Raw genomic sequence first — 15193 nt, forward strand, 5'->3', positions numbered from 1 at the left:
TTGACAGGGGAGGCTAGGTTTTCCTATCTCTGATCCTCCCTTCATGTTTTACTGGGCAGGCTGAGCTGCCTCCAACTGGAGAAAGGGGTGCTATTGCCCTTTGGCCTCTTCCCACCAGGACAGGAGTGACACCCTGCCCTTCCCAGGAAGGGAAGCCTCACACTTTCCTAAGAATTCTGAAATCCATTCTCTCAGGAGATTTTTCCATGGCAACCAGTAGTTTATGTATAAGAGTGCTGGCCTTTCTCAGAACAAGATCTGACACTGCTAAGGTATAGATTTGGTCAAGATATCTGTCCTCCCCGAGCCATAATTTCTTCCTCTGTAAAATGGGGACAACAAAGTTGGTTTCACTCTTGGCTCCAACTAATTTTCCTGTGTGAGCATGTACAAGATTTTTCCTTTTCTGGACCTCAATTTCCTTATCCTATGCTATAATTCTTATGAGGAGTTAAGTAACATCTAAGGTCCCTTCTATCTTTAACATTGTTCGATTCTTGCCATCTTCATAGGGTTATTGGGAGCATCATCAGATGAGAGATTAGCCATGAAAATACTTTGCAAATTGTGAATAAAAAAATCTCAATTTGGGATCAGAAGATCTGAGTTCAAAGCCAGTTTTGATATTGTCTCTTTGACTTTGGACAAATCACCTAATTGAGGAGGAGGGTTATGATGATTTCAAAAGGTCCCTTCAGTCTCTAAATCCTATTATCCTAAAAACAAACAAAAAAAAGTTGTTATTATTCTTTTTATTTGATAGAGGGGAAAATCAAGGTCACAAAGTCACATAACTTGCTTGTGGCCAGGTGGTTTGTTAATGTTGAAGTTGGGCTTTGAACTTGAGTTCCCTAATGCTGTTTGAGTCCTATCAATATTCTTTCCATTATGTGTTGCCTTTGATTAGTGAGAAAGACAGTGGGAGGTGGGCCTATACTTTCCACCAGTGGCTTGGCCAGGCTTAGGGTAATGGGGCAATTGGTTTGGTTAGCTTGATGCCTCTCAGCATGCCTACGGAGGCCAATGGGTGATTGGTCTCATTTGGGAACTGCTATTTATGGTTTTCATGAGACCAAGGTGGGTGGGGATGCTATTCCTTTCATCCAACTGGCTCCCCAAAGCATTGGTGCTGATCATAGGATTCTCCCAATTCCCTTTAATGCCTGGCTCCCTGCCCCACTACCTCCTTCTTGGATCCAGAAGAAGACCCAGAAGAAGTTCCTTCTGAGTTAACATGAAAATCTGGCTCCAGCCAGTTGGATCTATTTTTTTTCATCTAGTTGTTTATTTTCTGATGCATGCAGATTAAAAAAAAAAGTCCATCTCTTATTTCCCTCCTGTTCCAGCATCAATTGAAAACACCAGTTGGAACAGTTGCAACATTTCTCGTTTACCCTTCCCCCATCTTTGATAAAGGCTCTCATTGCAAAATATGACTGGGGAAATGATTAAATATTGTGTCATCTTGTGGTAAAACCTTCTCATTGCCCCTCTTCCTGCCCTGCTCACCCTGGAGTCAGGGTAGTGGGCAGCCTTTGAGCGGGGTAGCTCCTTCTGCTCCCATCCACTTGGGAGAGGAAGCAGATCATGAGTAGGGGCCAGGATTTGAGAATTCTGAATTGAGAAAGAGAGTTATGATAGTGAGAGTATTGGCAAAAGCAATAAGCAAACAAGCTACATTCTTTACACTGCCACCAGGTCTTCTAGATTTCATGGAGCCCCTCTTTTACCAACCTAAGATCTTTCCTTGAACATAAATGCATAGGTTGCTGGGAGGAGACTCCCACTCCCCCCTTTTATAGATACGTTTTCCAAAGCTCTGTACAGAATCATAACATATAGCTGGATAGAAACTTGGACTACAGAACATCAGCTGTAAGGGACCTTAGAACACAGACTAGTAGAATGTAGAGCATAATATGGGACATCAGAAAAGACCCTTTAGAACAATGGGATGTTAAAACTTGGAGGGAATTTAGAATACAATCTAAAATGTGATGGATGGAAGAGACCTGACTTAAAAAGATAGATTAATTATTATTAATTTAGGATTAAAAATATAAAAATAGAATTTTAAGTTTGAAAGAACTTAGAAGAACCTCACAATGTTAGAGCTTGAAAGGTCTTTAGGCATCATCTATCCCAATTTCTCATTTTATAGATAAGAAGATTGAGGTCCAGAAAAAGAAGAAGCTTGCCCTTGCTCACACAGGAGAGTTAATTGGAATCAGGGACTTAAAACCATTTCATCAACTTGCCATCACAGTCCCAGTCCGCAAAAAAAGGGTTAGTAGAAGGTGGAAACTAGCTTGGGGAAAACTTTGAAAAGACTAAGTCCTGAGCCAAATTGTTTCTCACCCTCAGCTTTAATTATAACATGTCACATAATGACACGGTATTATAATAGGCACACAAAATGCACTAATCTGATATTATATCTTGGTTTTAACAATAGATACAATCAACCAGCCACAGTTGCTAACTCATTCTTAACGTATCTGCATACTCCACCTAGATATTTATCATGTTTTTAATTAGGCAGAGAGAACCTTCTGGAGGCAGTGTCTCTGAAGCTGGCCTGCTGCTGATCATAGCTGCCTTACTGTAAAGCTTGAATAATAGCTACTCCCACATGCTGGTTTCTTTTCCAGTTTGGGTGCCTCAGTTGTCTTTTTCCAAAGCTTTGGGTGTGCCCGGCCAGTTCCCCAGAGAGAAGCCCAGAGCAGAAATGATGACAGTCTGAGGAGTTGCCCCATTGCCTGGCTGGGGCAAGTTGTGTTTTGGAGAAGGGGTGGTGGGCGGAAAGCCATCCCAGACACAAGAAACGGGGGCCCAGACAATACTCATATGACCGGTTCCATAATCCTCTGGCCTCATGATTTATCCTATGTGTTTGTGTGGGGGAAGGAGTGCTGATCCTTGAAGGCAGAAGCATAGGCTTAGCCAATTGTGCCTTAGAAACAGAGGCTATGTTTCTTGGGAAGTAGAACTGGGGGAAGTGACACTTTGAGTCAGCAGGGAGTGGATTCCCAATCTCTATCCAGTTCTGGGTTCTGGAATGGTTTTGCCAAGGATGGAGGTAGGAGGAGGGAGACAGAGGAAATGGACCAATAGGAATAGGCATCCCAATGTTAGTCTTTCCTGGAACTTGGGTGAGGAAATGAAGGAAGGGAGGGAGACTTCAGGTCTGCCCTGACAATCCAGAAGACTGGATGGAGTAGGAAGGACAAGCTGCCTTTGGGCATGGGCCAATAAATAATCATGTTCTTCAAGAGGTGGGAGGAGGGTCCTCATTTAATACTTTCTCCCAAGGATTCTCTCAGAGGGTGTGCATTTTTGGAATCAGAAATCTTGGGGATCAATTAATCCAACCTTTTCATTTGACAGATGGAGAAACTGAAGCCCCAATTTAGTCAGAAAGCTGGCTAAGGACTAATAGCAAGCCAGCGACAGAACCCTGAGTAGGGAGAAAAGAAAGGTCAAGGGAATATCCTTGCCAGATCTTTGTAGGGGATGGGGTGGGGCCAGGTGGAGGGAGAACTATGCCCCAGTTCTAAATCCCATGATTCCTTGATGAAGTCCAGTCTCCCAGGTATCTGCTTGGCCAGTTCTCTGGATGTTTTCTGGTATTCCTTTTTCTGATACAGCCCTAGCCTTGGCTCAGATTCGAGACACCTCAGAATTCTCCCAGACTTTTATACCTGACTGATGTTGATGTTTACCCGTCCAGCTGCCAGGATTCTATGATCCTGACCACACCCAGGCCAGAGACCTGGGCCTGTCAGTGCTCTGCTTCGAGACCACATGCACTGGATGTTTGGACACACAGACACCCGCACATCTGAAGAGCATTAAGCTGATTGAAAGCACAATCGCCTCTTTCCAGGCTGACGTGTGGAATGAATAACAGTTAGTAACAGGTTCCAACACTCATGTGCATTTACTAAAAATAAACTTGACATACTTTTACATAGAGAATGCTTGGAATTCAAATTGCTTCACAAAGGGCAGAGAGGGGAAAAAAGGAAGAATAGAAATCAAGTTTTCTAGCTTAGTAATTAATTAAAGCCTGTAAACAAATGAGTCACCCACTTTTCGAAGCTTTTCCTTTCCACTCAACTCTTTTTGTGGCTATCAGCAGGACTCCTTGAGAAAGAGGGGTCAGCAGAGCTGGGCTAGGCCATCAGCAGCACATTGCCAGGCCCCTGGCAATGAGAAACTCTGTGCTCTCACAAGACACTTCTGGGTTTTCCAGACTGATTTGGAGGTCCATTGTTTCTGCTTGGCTAGGTTGACCCTATGCATACTGCAGTGGAAAGAGCTCTGGCCTGGGAATCAGGATCCTGGGGCTAGGATCTGATCTGTGTTGCTTTGAGCTGTGTAACTCCTCTGAGCAGTTCCTCTCCCTTTGAAGTCCAATAATTTTCATTTGTGAAGTGGGTGGTTGAGAAGAATAACATTTGTTAAGAATGCTTTGTATTGTGTGACCATGAAGGATTATAATGGACCTAGCCACATTGGTCATCTCTATTTCTCACATACAAAATAACACTCAATATGCAACACACAACACGCTCCTCTCACTCCCTTTATGTTGGTTATTTCAAGGGCCTCTTCTTCCCTCTCCCTCATTTAACTATTATCTTCCTTTAAAACTCAGTTCAAGCACCATCTTTTAGAAGAAGCCTTTCTTAATACTCCAAACTTCTTGTGCCCTACCTCCTAAGCCATCTTGATTTTTTAACTAATTTATATTTGTCCTGCATATATTTTACATGGACTTGTCTTCTCCTTAAATCGTGAACTTCTTGTGAGTAGGGCTGTTTTATTCTTTATTTTTCTATCCCAGGTACCTAATTCAATATTTGCTCAATAAAACTTGTTGATTAATTAATGGTTATTTTGTAGGCCCTGAATTCAAAGTGAGAGAGAAAATGACTATTTTCAATGAGGGAAGCACCACGCAAGCTGGGCAGTGGTGAGTAGAAAGAGTCCCACAGTGGAAATCAGGAGACCTGAATCTGCTATGAACTTTCTATGAGACTTTAGGTCACAGTCTTCCCCTTTTCAGTCCTTGATTTCCTCCTTTGTAAAAGGAAGTGGAGGTATTAGCGGATAAGTATGTAAGAATTCTTAAGAGTATGTACCTTCCTTTTTCCTTCCCTCAGTGTCTCCTTGTTCAATCTTTACTTCTCCTTCCTAGTCTAGCTCCCATGCCACTTCTCTTAGGAAGCCTTATCTGATTTTCAGAAGAAACAACTCCCACCTTAGGAGTCCCAGAGCAATATTGGAGCATTTACAGAGGAATAGATACTAGACCTGCCTTTCAAATGATATAGCCAGTTCCCCAGTGAAGTTCAGCACCTTCTGGGCAATGTGGAGTTTTAGAGAATTGCCTGCAGCATGAAGAGATTAGGTGACTGGCCTAGAGTCACATAACCAGAATATGTCAGAAATAGGATCTGAACCTTGGCTTCCAGAATAGCTTTCTAAGCATCTTATCATGGCCGTTTTTCACTCTAATACCTCAGGTACTAAAATGGAAGTTAATATTTGAATTATGGTTTATCATTGTACCCTCACTCATAGTGCCAACCTGGGCACAGAGTAAGCACTTAGTAGTTGAGCATTGAATTCAGTGAGCTCAAATGATTGGTTAGCATATGGGCATAGTATGTAGCCATGGAACAGGATAAAAGTAATCAATCCCTCTGAGGTCTGTGCCTATGACCTTGGTCTTATGAACATTGTGCTCCTACCCTCTAAATTAACTGGCTGAGAATTGAGCACCTGTTAAAATAAGTGCTTGTTTTAGGGAGAAGATCATTTTATTCAGCATCCTCAACCACCACCCCAGTGTTTCTTCAACCTCAGAACAAGTTTGGATTTGTTTCTTTTCCAGCACAGGGATGAGAGGATCCTTCAAGTTGGAGGCTTTGGGTCTGCCAGGCTTTAGCTCCAGAAGCTGGCAAATCTGCCCTTGCTATTTTCCCAGCAATGCTTCCACTTCCTTCACTTTGATCTGACAGGGTAGAAAAAGTTCTGCTGTTAGAACGTAAGCTTCCTGAGGGTAAGGATTGTTTTGTTTTGCTTTTTCTTTTTTTAAAAAAATATCCTCAAATCTCCATCCAATGCCTGGAACATGGAAATCACTTAATAAATGTTTGTTGATTAATTCATTGACTTGACTGCCATGTTCTTGTCTCAAGCTCTTGCTCCATCATAGCCTGATGGTCTACAAAGGTTCTTCTTTTAGGGAACTATGGAACAAAGAAGAAATAGTCGATGTCTGCTTTAGACTAGGGCCACATACTAGGGATCTTGGAGTTCTGCATAATAAAACTACAGGGAAGGATTTGGGAAAGGATATACAGGCCTCCATCTGGAACCATGCATTCAGCAAGGGCAGAAAGATAGGGGTGATGAACTCCTTGGTCTCCTTGCCTTTCTCTCATACACGTCCTGGCTAATTTCCAGAAATAAGTGGTAATAAGAGAGAAGACAGAAATACTCTTTGAATTGGAACTAGTCAGAGGTAGCTTGGTGTAATGGATAGTGTCTTGTTCTTTGTATCAGAGAACTTGGATTTGAAGCATGACTATCCCTTATTAAATGTGTGACTATGGGCCACACATTACATCTCTCAAGTCTTTGTTTTCTTATCTAAAAAATAAGCGGGGTAGATGATCTTCATGTAATTCCTGTGATCACATAATCTTATCATTAGACAGGGACAGATAGGTGGGATTGGCAACTTTTCTGGGTCTTTTTCAGGCTCAATCAAGCTAATTTTCAGAATTTGGGTGCAGATGAGAGATAGAAGGCTCTCAGGAATTAAATAGATTACACAATTGATCTCAAAGGTAGGACCCAGTGAAAAGAGGTTGGTGGACATGTGAATGCAAGAGAGAGAGAAAGGACAGAAACAAAGATTCAGAGGTGGGAATTGTGTGTGTGTGTGTGTGTGTGTGTGTGTGTGTGTGTGTGTGTGTGTGTGTATAATGTCTACTGGTCTGATTCTGGCCCAGTTTAAATGTCTCTTCTTCCAGGGATCTGTCCCTGATCATGATTTTCTATTTTTGTAGTGCTTATATTATAGCTAGCCATGTTGGTGTCTTATCTCTTTATTGGATTATAAGTTCCATGAGGAAAGGGTTTGGGTCTAATTTAATTTTCATATCTTTCAGTGCTTAGCACAATTTTCTGTCCACAATAAGTGTTTTCTAAATGTTTGTTGAATGAATGGAGAGAAAGCCTTCCTGTTACAGAGCCCTCAATTCTACCATTAAAATTTTATTCCTATGAAATAAAGACTGACATTACAGGAAGAGGGAATGTGGTATGGTAGAAAAAGCGGTGGCATTGGACTCAGAAGGCCTGGTTTCCAATTCCAATTCTGCCACTTTCTAATTGTCATCTGGAATAATCACTTACCTCCTCAGGGTCTCCATGTTCTTCTCGGTTCCATGGTGGAAGGGCAGGGCTAGATGGCATCTGAAGACCTTTGTAGTTTCAAAGCCTGTGATCCTAAGTCTATCTAGTAGATCTCCCAAGCCCAGCTGGTGCCATCCTCACTTCTGCCTGCTCACTGATACTGCCAGCACCTGGCCATGAATGAGTATAGCTGAGCGTCTCCTGGTGACAGCTGCTGAGGACTTGTACCAATAAAAGACAGGATCTGTTGGAAGAAATCTCAGAAACAATCTTATCAAACCTTCTTATTCTATACAAAAGGAAATTTAGGCCCATAAGATAGAAAGGACTTATTTAAAGCCATACAGGTAATAAGGGACCAGAACCATGGAACTTAAAAGACCCACCCCCCAATCCAATGCTATCATTTTACAGATGAGAAAACTAGACTTAAGTGATCTGCTCAGATTCACGGTAACTTATACTTGCCCGAGTCAAGATTTGAACCAAATCCAGCATTCTATCCATTTCACCACTTATGGCCACATTTTCTGTTTCATAAGGTCAGCCATTGTTTTTTTTTTTGTTTTTTGTTTTTAATTTTTGCACCATGCTGTGGAGAGTGGGTAAAGAAATCTGAATCTACTGGGTGAGAGCTCCTAAGCACTGAGGAGGAGCGCAATATGTGGGTCCTAGCTCTGAAGGTGGTAGGCTATGCTGGGCTTGGGGTTATAGACAGAGAAAGGAACTTCAACCTTATCAATCTTCATAATGTGGCTATGGGGTCAGAGGCAGAAGGAACCAGCCAAAGAACAATCTGCCATCTTTCCACCACAATCCATCACTTCAATATCCTCATTCCAAAACCCCGCCTCCTCCCCTTCCCACATGCAAGCTGAATCACAGAGATGAGGTTCTCTCTTTACCCCAGATTTTGTTCCTCCTTTTCTTGGAAAACTTTCCAAGGCATTCTCAGATTGCCAAAGTGCTCTATCAGTCCTAGGGGAGGGATTGGGGGTTGGTTTATCATTTCACAGAAATGTCTCCATGGTTTTCCTATCCCTCCCCTCCTTAAAGACACCATTGCAGCTGAAGTCATGGAGCTGCAGGGGGGAAAGCAGAGCCACAGTTTGGAGGTTTTTCAAAAGCCAGGCCATCCGTGGCTCAGATGGAGTTCTGACTATGTGGAGAACTGTTTGATAGACTCGGGTGGAGATGGGGCAATAAAAGATATATTTTTGGACACTGGTCTGATTGGAGAGGAGGCATCCACACCCCCATGACAAACCCTGATGTGGGAAAACAACAGGCACATGTGTGGATAATAAATATGGTGTACTCCAAGTAGAATCAAAGGACCAAGGAATTTCTGAGCTCAAGAGACTTTAGACCATAGAACAAAGATTTTTAAAACTTTTTTGTATGTTATGAGCTTCTTTGGTAGACTGGTAAAGCCTACAGATTGCTTCTCAGAAAAACATTTTAAAAAACATCATCATTAAAGGAAGTGCTAATTTAAAAATAAATTTAACTTTTGTTTTTATAGAACAAAAATTTCTTCCAGTATCCTTCTCTTTACTCCTTTAAGACCAAAGGTGGTTTTTTGTTTTGTTTTGTTTTGTTTTTTAAGGAAAAAAAGAAAAAAAATCAGAAAAGCTGATCAAAATAATAAAAAAATCAAAAATATCTACATTATTCCAAATCCATGCATTTCCCACCTCTCAAAAAGAAGAGGTCTGAGTCTTCTGATATATCTTTTTGAGGTCTTATTTGTTCTTTATAATTTTACAATGTTCATTTTCAATTGTTTGGTGAGTGTTCTTTCCATTTAGATTGTTGTAGTTACTGTGTATATTGTTTTCTTGGCTCTGTTTACTTCACTCCAAATCAGTTCATGTAAGTCTTTCCATACTTCTTGGTATTTCTTATTTTCATCATTTCTTACAGCAAAATAATATTCCATTACATGAGTACAAGTTATTTAGCCATTTCTCAATTGAAGGGCATCTACTTTGGAAAATGTGAAAATACATATGTGATCTTCTTTCTCATCTAAGTTCAGAGACTCTCAGAATTCTATCCATGGACCCCTTGGGAAGTCCATGGGCTCCGGATTAAGAACCCCTGACATAACATGCTAAAACGGATGGAATCATAGAGCTAGAAGGTGCCTTTGGACAGTCACATATTTATTACAAGAGAGGAAGACTTATAGGAGAGAGTTGGAATACAAGTGTTAAAGAAAAAAAAGTACAGAAAGGGATACAAAGTTACCACTTTGTTAAATTATATAAATATCTATCTATATATGTATGTATGTATACATACATACATACATATATATATATATATATATATATATATATATATATATATGAATTATTTATTAAAATTTTTTTTGACTAAAGAAACTCTATATGTAGCTCATATGTAGGCTCTGAAGCTTCTTGTCCTCACCTCTACTTCTATTGGCAAGTTAAATATCTCCCCCTCAGGATCCTGGGAGCCGAAGCAATTCTTGTAATACTATTAACTATTGGCTCAAGTTCCCATTCTGGATATTTTACCCAATGTTAATTGTTAGTTATTGGTAATCTCTCCCCTCTATTATTTATTACCTTAGTGATTACTACCCAATATCATTTAGCCAATAAGCAATTAACTTTTTATAAATATATATTGATTCAAAAGATTTTGCAAGAAGCAAAGTTTAGAAAACATTTCCACCAATACCAGGGGTACACTATTTCACTCCCCTCTCCCAACCACCTTAGTCCTGGGGAGAGTGGGATCAAACTTAGAATAATTATTACAAAGCATTTGCCACACAAAGTTCATTTTCAAATACAGCCTGGCTCTTGGATAAGTCTCCATTTCCCTACGCACAGAATCTCAGCTAATGGCTACAGGTTGAATTGCTGCTGGTATGGATTGAACAAGCAAATCACTCCTTCCAGTTGTGATGGTCTACCAGGCTTAACTGTCAGCAAATTCTGGTATGGACACCTGTCACCAAATATTTGTCCTCTGACCTTCTGAAGTTGCACAAGCCCTGAAAATGAGACTTAAAGAGGAGCCCTAAGCTTGCCTTGAGCACCATGCTCTCATAGGCTAGTCAGATACGTGGGAGAGGGGAAGAGCCGTCCATTCCTCTCACTAGAACTTGAGAAAGTTGCCCCTACAAATAATGTCTAGCAGCAAAGAAAGACGGTGAGATTTTCTTTAGGGATCTTTTAAAAATATATCTCCAGGGGCAGCTAGGTGGTGCAATGGATAGAGCACTAGCTCTGAATTCAGGAGGACCTGTCTCAAGCACCTAACACTTCCTAACTGTGTGACTGTGGATAAATTGGTTAATCCCAATTGCCTCAGCAAAAATAAAATAAAATAATATATATGTATACACACACACACACACACACACACACACACACACACACACACACACACATATCCCCAGTTCTGACTCAGTGGCCAATCAAAATGTCCCCTCTCATTTTGAAAACTACAATGGCAAGGAAATGGTTTTTCATTTCCTTTTCCAGCTTATAAGGATACTGAGACAAACAGGGTTAAGTGCTAGACAAAGCTAGTAAGGATTTGGGGCTAGATTGGAACTCAGTTCTTCCTGACTCTAGATTGGGGACTCTATCCATTTTGCCACCTAACCTCATTTTTGTTCCGTCTGTATCCTTCTCTCTCCCAGTAGACCATCATATATAACAAATATTATTTTTTTAAGATGGAGGAAGAGGAAAAATAATTAGTTAATAAATACACTGGGGGAAAAAAAAGCTATGACAACATATTCAGTATTTCACACTGGTGGATTTCCCACTTTGCAAAGTAGTCAGGGGAGGTATCTTCTCATAGATATACTTTGTTCTTTGTAATTTTGCAATATTCATTTTCAATTGTTTATAGTGTTCTTTCCATTTATATTGCTATAATTATTATATATATATATATATTTTCTTGCTTCTGTTTACTTCACTTTGCATTGGTGCATATAAGTCTTGTTTCTTTGCTCTTGTATTCATAATTTCTTACAATATGGTAGTACGCCATTATATTCATATACAACCACTTGTTTAGCTGTTTCCTAATTGATGGTCAGCTATTTTGTTTATAATTCTTCAGTCTTTTTAATCAATAACCTTCTTGGAGTATGAATCTAGCAGAGGAATCCAATTCTCATTTTACAGATGGGAGAATTGAGGCTCAGAGAAGGGAAGGAAGGACCCAAAGCAAGAAAATACCTAATTAGAACTCAGATTTCTAAATGCATGGGTTCTGTAAACCACATTGCTGCCCCACTCTTTGCCTTCTTTGGGGGTGAATGCACAAAGTTGGAGCTGAGGTAGATGTTCCAAAAAAGAAAACTATGAAGAATATTGCTTCACGTTGCCCCCTCGTCATTCCTCCATACCTTTAACACTCTAGTTCCTCTTCATCCTGGGAATTTCAGGTCAGAGACAGAGAAGAGATTGTGGTCCTCATTTTCCAAATGCAGGAAACTAAAACTGCAAAGGAAATGAATTTCCCAGCAATACTTGTACCAGCCCAGGTCTTTATCTTTCTTTGACCACTATATCCATTGCAACTTGGGTCAACCTATTCTCATTGACATTCTCTCAACACATTTTACACATTCTTGTCTCTGCCTTATTTCAACATTCCTCCTTAATCCTACCTGTCTTTGAAGACCCAAATGAAATCCATCTCTCTTTAGGAAGCTCTCCCCAAACCACCTTGATCTTTCTCAGCTGAACTCTTATCACACTGAGTCATTAGGTTTTTATCCTGTTGACTGATTATTACCTCAGTATTCCTAACCAGGCTGTAAATTCCCTGAGATGAGGGCCTTCATCTTTTCCTTCCCTAACATCCTTTTAGAACAGCCTATCCTTCAAACATTAATGAATGGTTGAAAAAATTTATTAATGATAATAGTTTACATTTCTTTAAAACTTTATTAAAAGACAGAACTTTTCAAAGCAATTTCCTTATGAAAACTCTATAAGGAAGTATTTCAAGGATTATTATCACTATTTGACAGATGGGGGGAATGAAGTTGACTTACTTGAGGTCACAGAGCAAATATGGGATAAAGCTGAAACTTGACCTCTCAAGTATTCTGACTTCAAGTTTAGCATTCTTTTCCCTCTACTAGCATGTTTTCCCATCATCTTGTATTGATGAATTGATAACTGGCTTGTGGTTCTCCACTGAGGCTACCACAGAGCTTCCAACCATTGGTATTTGAGGTGAATCATTCATTCTTGCCTCTCACCTTAATGGGCACCAAAGAGAGATGGGAGCATATCTGATTCCTATAGCAGCTGCGATTGCTGATTTTTTTCCTTTCCCCCCCCCTTTTTTTTTTTTGCTGAGGCAATTGGGGGTAAATGATTTGCCCAAGGTCATATAGCTAGGGAGTGTTAAGTATCTGAGGCTAGATTTGAACTCAGGTCCTCCTGACTTCAGGGATGGTGTGCTATCCACTATACAGCTAGCTCTCCCTTTTTTCCTTTTTAAAAAGTTTTATTGATGCTTTAAAAATTCTCTATCTTTGCCACTTCCCAATCTTTCATTTCCCTAATAGAAACCTCTTTTTTAAATGAAGAAGCATAGCTAAGTAAAACATATCATTCTGATATTATATATCGCATTCCTCAATATGCCCAGGAGTTCCTTGTAATAAAAAAATAGTCAAGGAAAACCAAACAATACAGCAATTATGTCTATTAATATCTGGTCATTTGGCACCTGTATTTCTTACTATCTCCTTTAATCCCAGAAATGAAAATAATGTTTCATCTTTTGTCCTCTGGATCAATCTATTATCTATTTATCTAATATAAATATTGTATATATGTATATCTTATATGAGTTCATTTGCCTTTTTGTTTTATTTTTATTTACATTATTGTAGTCATTTGTTTATTTTTAAAGTTCTGCCTTCTTTACTTTATATCCGTTCATATAAGTCTTTCCATTATTTCTTTGAGTTCTTCAAATGAGTCTTCAATCACCATCTTTCAATGACCTTTTCTCTTTTGGGAGCCATGGAAATGGTTTATTATGTGTTTTCCTTATCCTTAGTGTTACTACTTATTGTCCTTCAGATCATTCTCTCAATTTTCTCATGTCTTTAATACTTGGCCAATTTCCACTCAATCCCTGACATCATTCTTGGGGATTTCAACATTCAGGTTGATAACCTCTACAGTAAAGTGGCCATAGAATTATTTAGCCTCCACAACTCCAATGACCTATTTACTGCTTCATCTCACTTCATCCACACCCTAACTGATTACACCTTAGACCTCACCATTTCATGAAATTTTGCCACTTCCAAGATACAAAACTTTGAAATTCTCTAAGACATTCCACCTCTCCCACTTTCTTTCTCTCTAAACAAAACCATTTGTATTGTAGGGAATTCTAGCTTTTTAGAGGCAGTGTGGTACAGTGGAAAGCATATATCTGGGCAGTTAAAAGACCTGAGTCCAAACCTCAGCTCTCTTATACTACTCATGTGATTCTCTTAGACTACTTAACCTCTTTAGGCTCAAGTTTTCTTAGATGTTAAAATGAGGGGTTTGGATTAGATTGTCTTTATGTTTTCTTCCAACTCCTATCCTATCCATCCTTATTCTTTTAGTCCATCTTTTCCACTTTTACTTCATTTATTTCCATAATCGTAACCATAAATTCCCTTGTCCTCTAAACTTGTACCTTTTTCAGCATGTGAATTCTCATTCCACTTTCACTTATTGCTAGGCTTCTGCTCCCAATGGTCATAAAAAAAATCTTGAAACTGAGCTGAATTTTATTCACTACAAATTTATGGTACATTTATTTGGGCCATTTGTGGCACACAGCAATACATTATTGATTTTTAAAAATTTCATTCCTCATAGCAATAGTTCTGGACTAGTTCTTGTTTTTGCCTCAACCTCTTGTTTCTTCTTTCATCTCTAAAATGTCACCTTTCAGCAAATAACCTACTTCACTGAGAAGACTGGAAGCATCCCTTTGGTGCCTCTTTTTTGTGCCTCCTGCCTTCACTACATGATCTTCCACTGTCTTTTCTTCTGACTTGATAGTCATAGAACCACAAATCTCTCAGAGGGACCTAATAGGCCAATCGTAATTGAATAAGACTTTTCTTCATCACATAATCAACAAATGGTCATCCATTCTTTGCTTGAAGTCTTCTACTGAGGGGGATCCTACCATTTCTTGAGATAGCCCATTCCATGGGACAAAACACTATTTTCCTTTGATCAGATCTTAATATATCTCTCTGCCATTTTTGCTCAATACTTTTAGTTATATCCTCTGGGGATCAAGAAAAGCAAGAATATCCCCTTTTTTAAGTATTTGAAAAAGCTGTATCTGCTCTAAGTCTTCTCCAGGCTAATTACACTCAGTTCCTTCAACTAATTCTGATGGGACATGAATTCAAGACCATTTACAACTTTGTCGCCTTTCTTTGTACGATATCCAGCTTATCAGTATTCTTTATACTATGTGGCTCCCAGAATTAAACACAATACTCTGAATGTGTTCTAACCCGGGCATAGTACAGGAGAACTATCACTTCCTTATTTCTGCCAATTATCTCTCTCATTGCCATCTAAAATTGGATTAATGTTCTTGGCTACCATATCATGCTGTTGACTTGTATAGAGATTTTATTCCTGTAAAATATTTAGCTCAGATTCTGACAATTCCATTTTCTCAACATATTTCACATCAGACCTCTTCTTTC

General features: G+C 39.5%; 1 long non-coding RNA gene across 12 annotated transcripts in view; it reads left to right on the forward strand.

Moving 5' to 3' along the window:
* LOC141555597 (uncharacterized) overlaps positions 1-15193 on the forward strand; it is a 141270-nt gene that overhangs the window by 10540 nt on the left and 115537 nt on the right. Inside the window, exon 2 of one of the 12 annotated variants that reach the window (XR_012486271.1) lies at positions 4909-4978. The exons of 10 other annotated variants lie outside the window; for them this stretch is intronic. This is a non-coding gene — a long non-coding RNA (uncharacterized LOC141555597). Of the gene's footprint in view, positions 1-1099; positions 2287-4908; positions 4979-15193 lie in introns of those variants that run through there. One more of the 12 variants, XR_012486273.1, reaches the window with a different exon arrangement.

The sequence above is a fragment of the Sminthopsis crassicaudata genome, chromosome 2, assembly GCF_048593235.1.
Source record: "Sminthopsis crassicaudata isolate SCR6 chromosome 2, ASM4859323v1, whole genome shotgun sequence".
In the NCBI taxonomy this organism is placed as follows: Eukaryota; Metazoa; Chordata; class Mammalia; order Dasyuromorphia; family Dasyuridae; genus Sminthopsis; species Sminthopsis crassicaudata.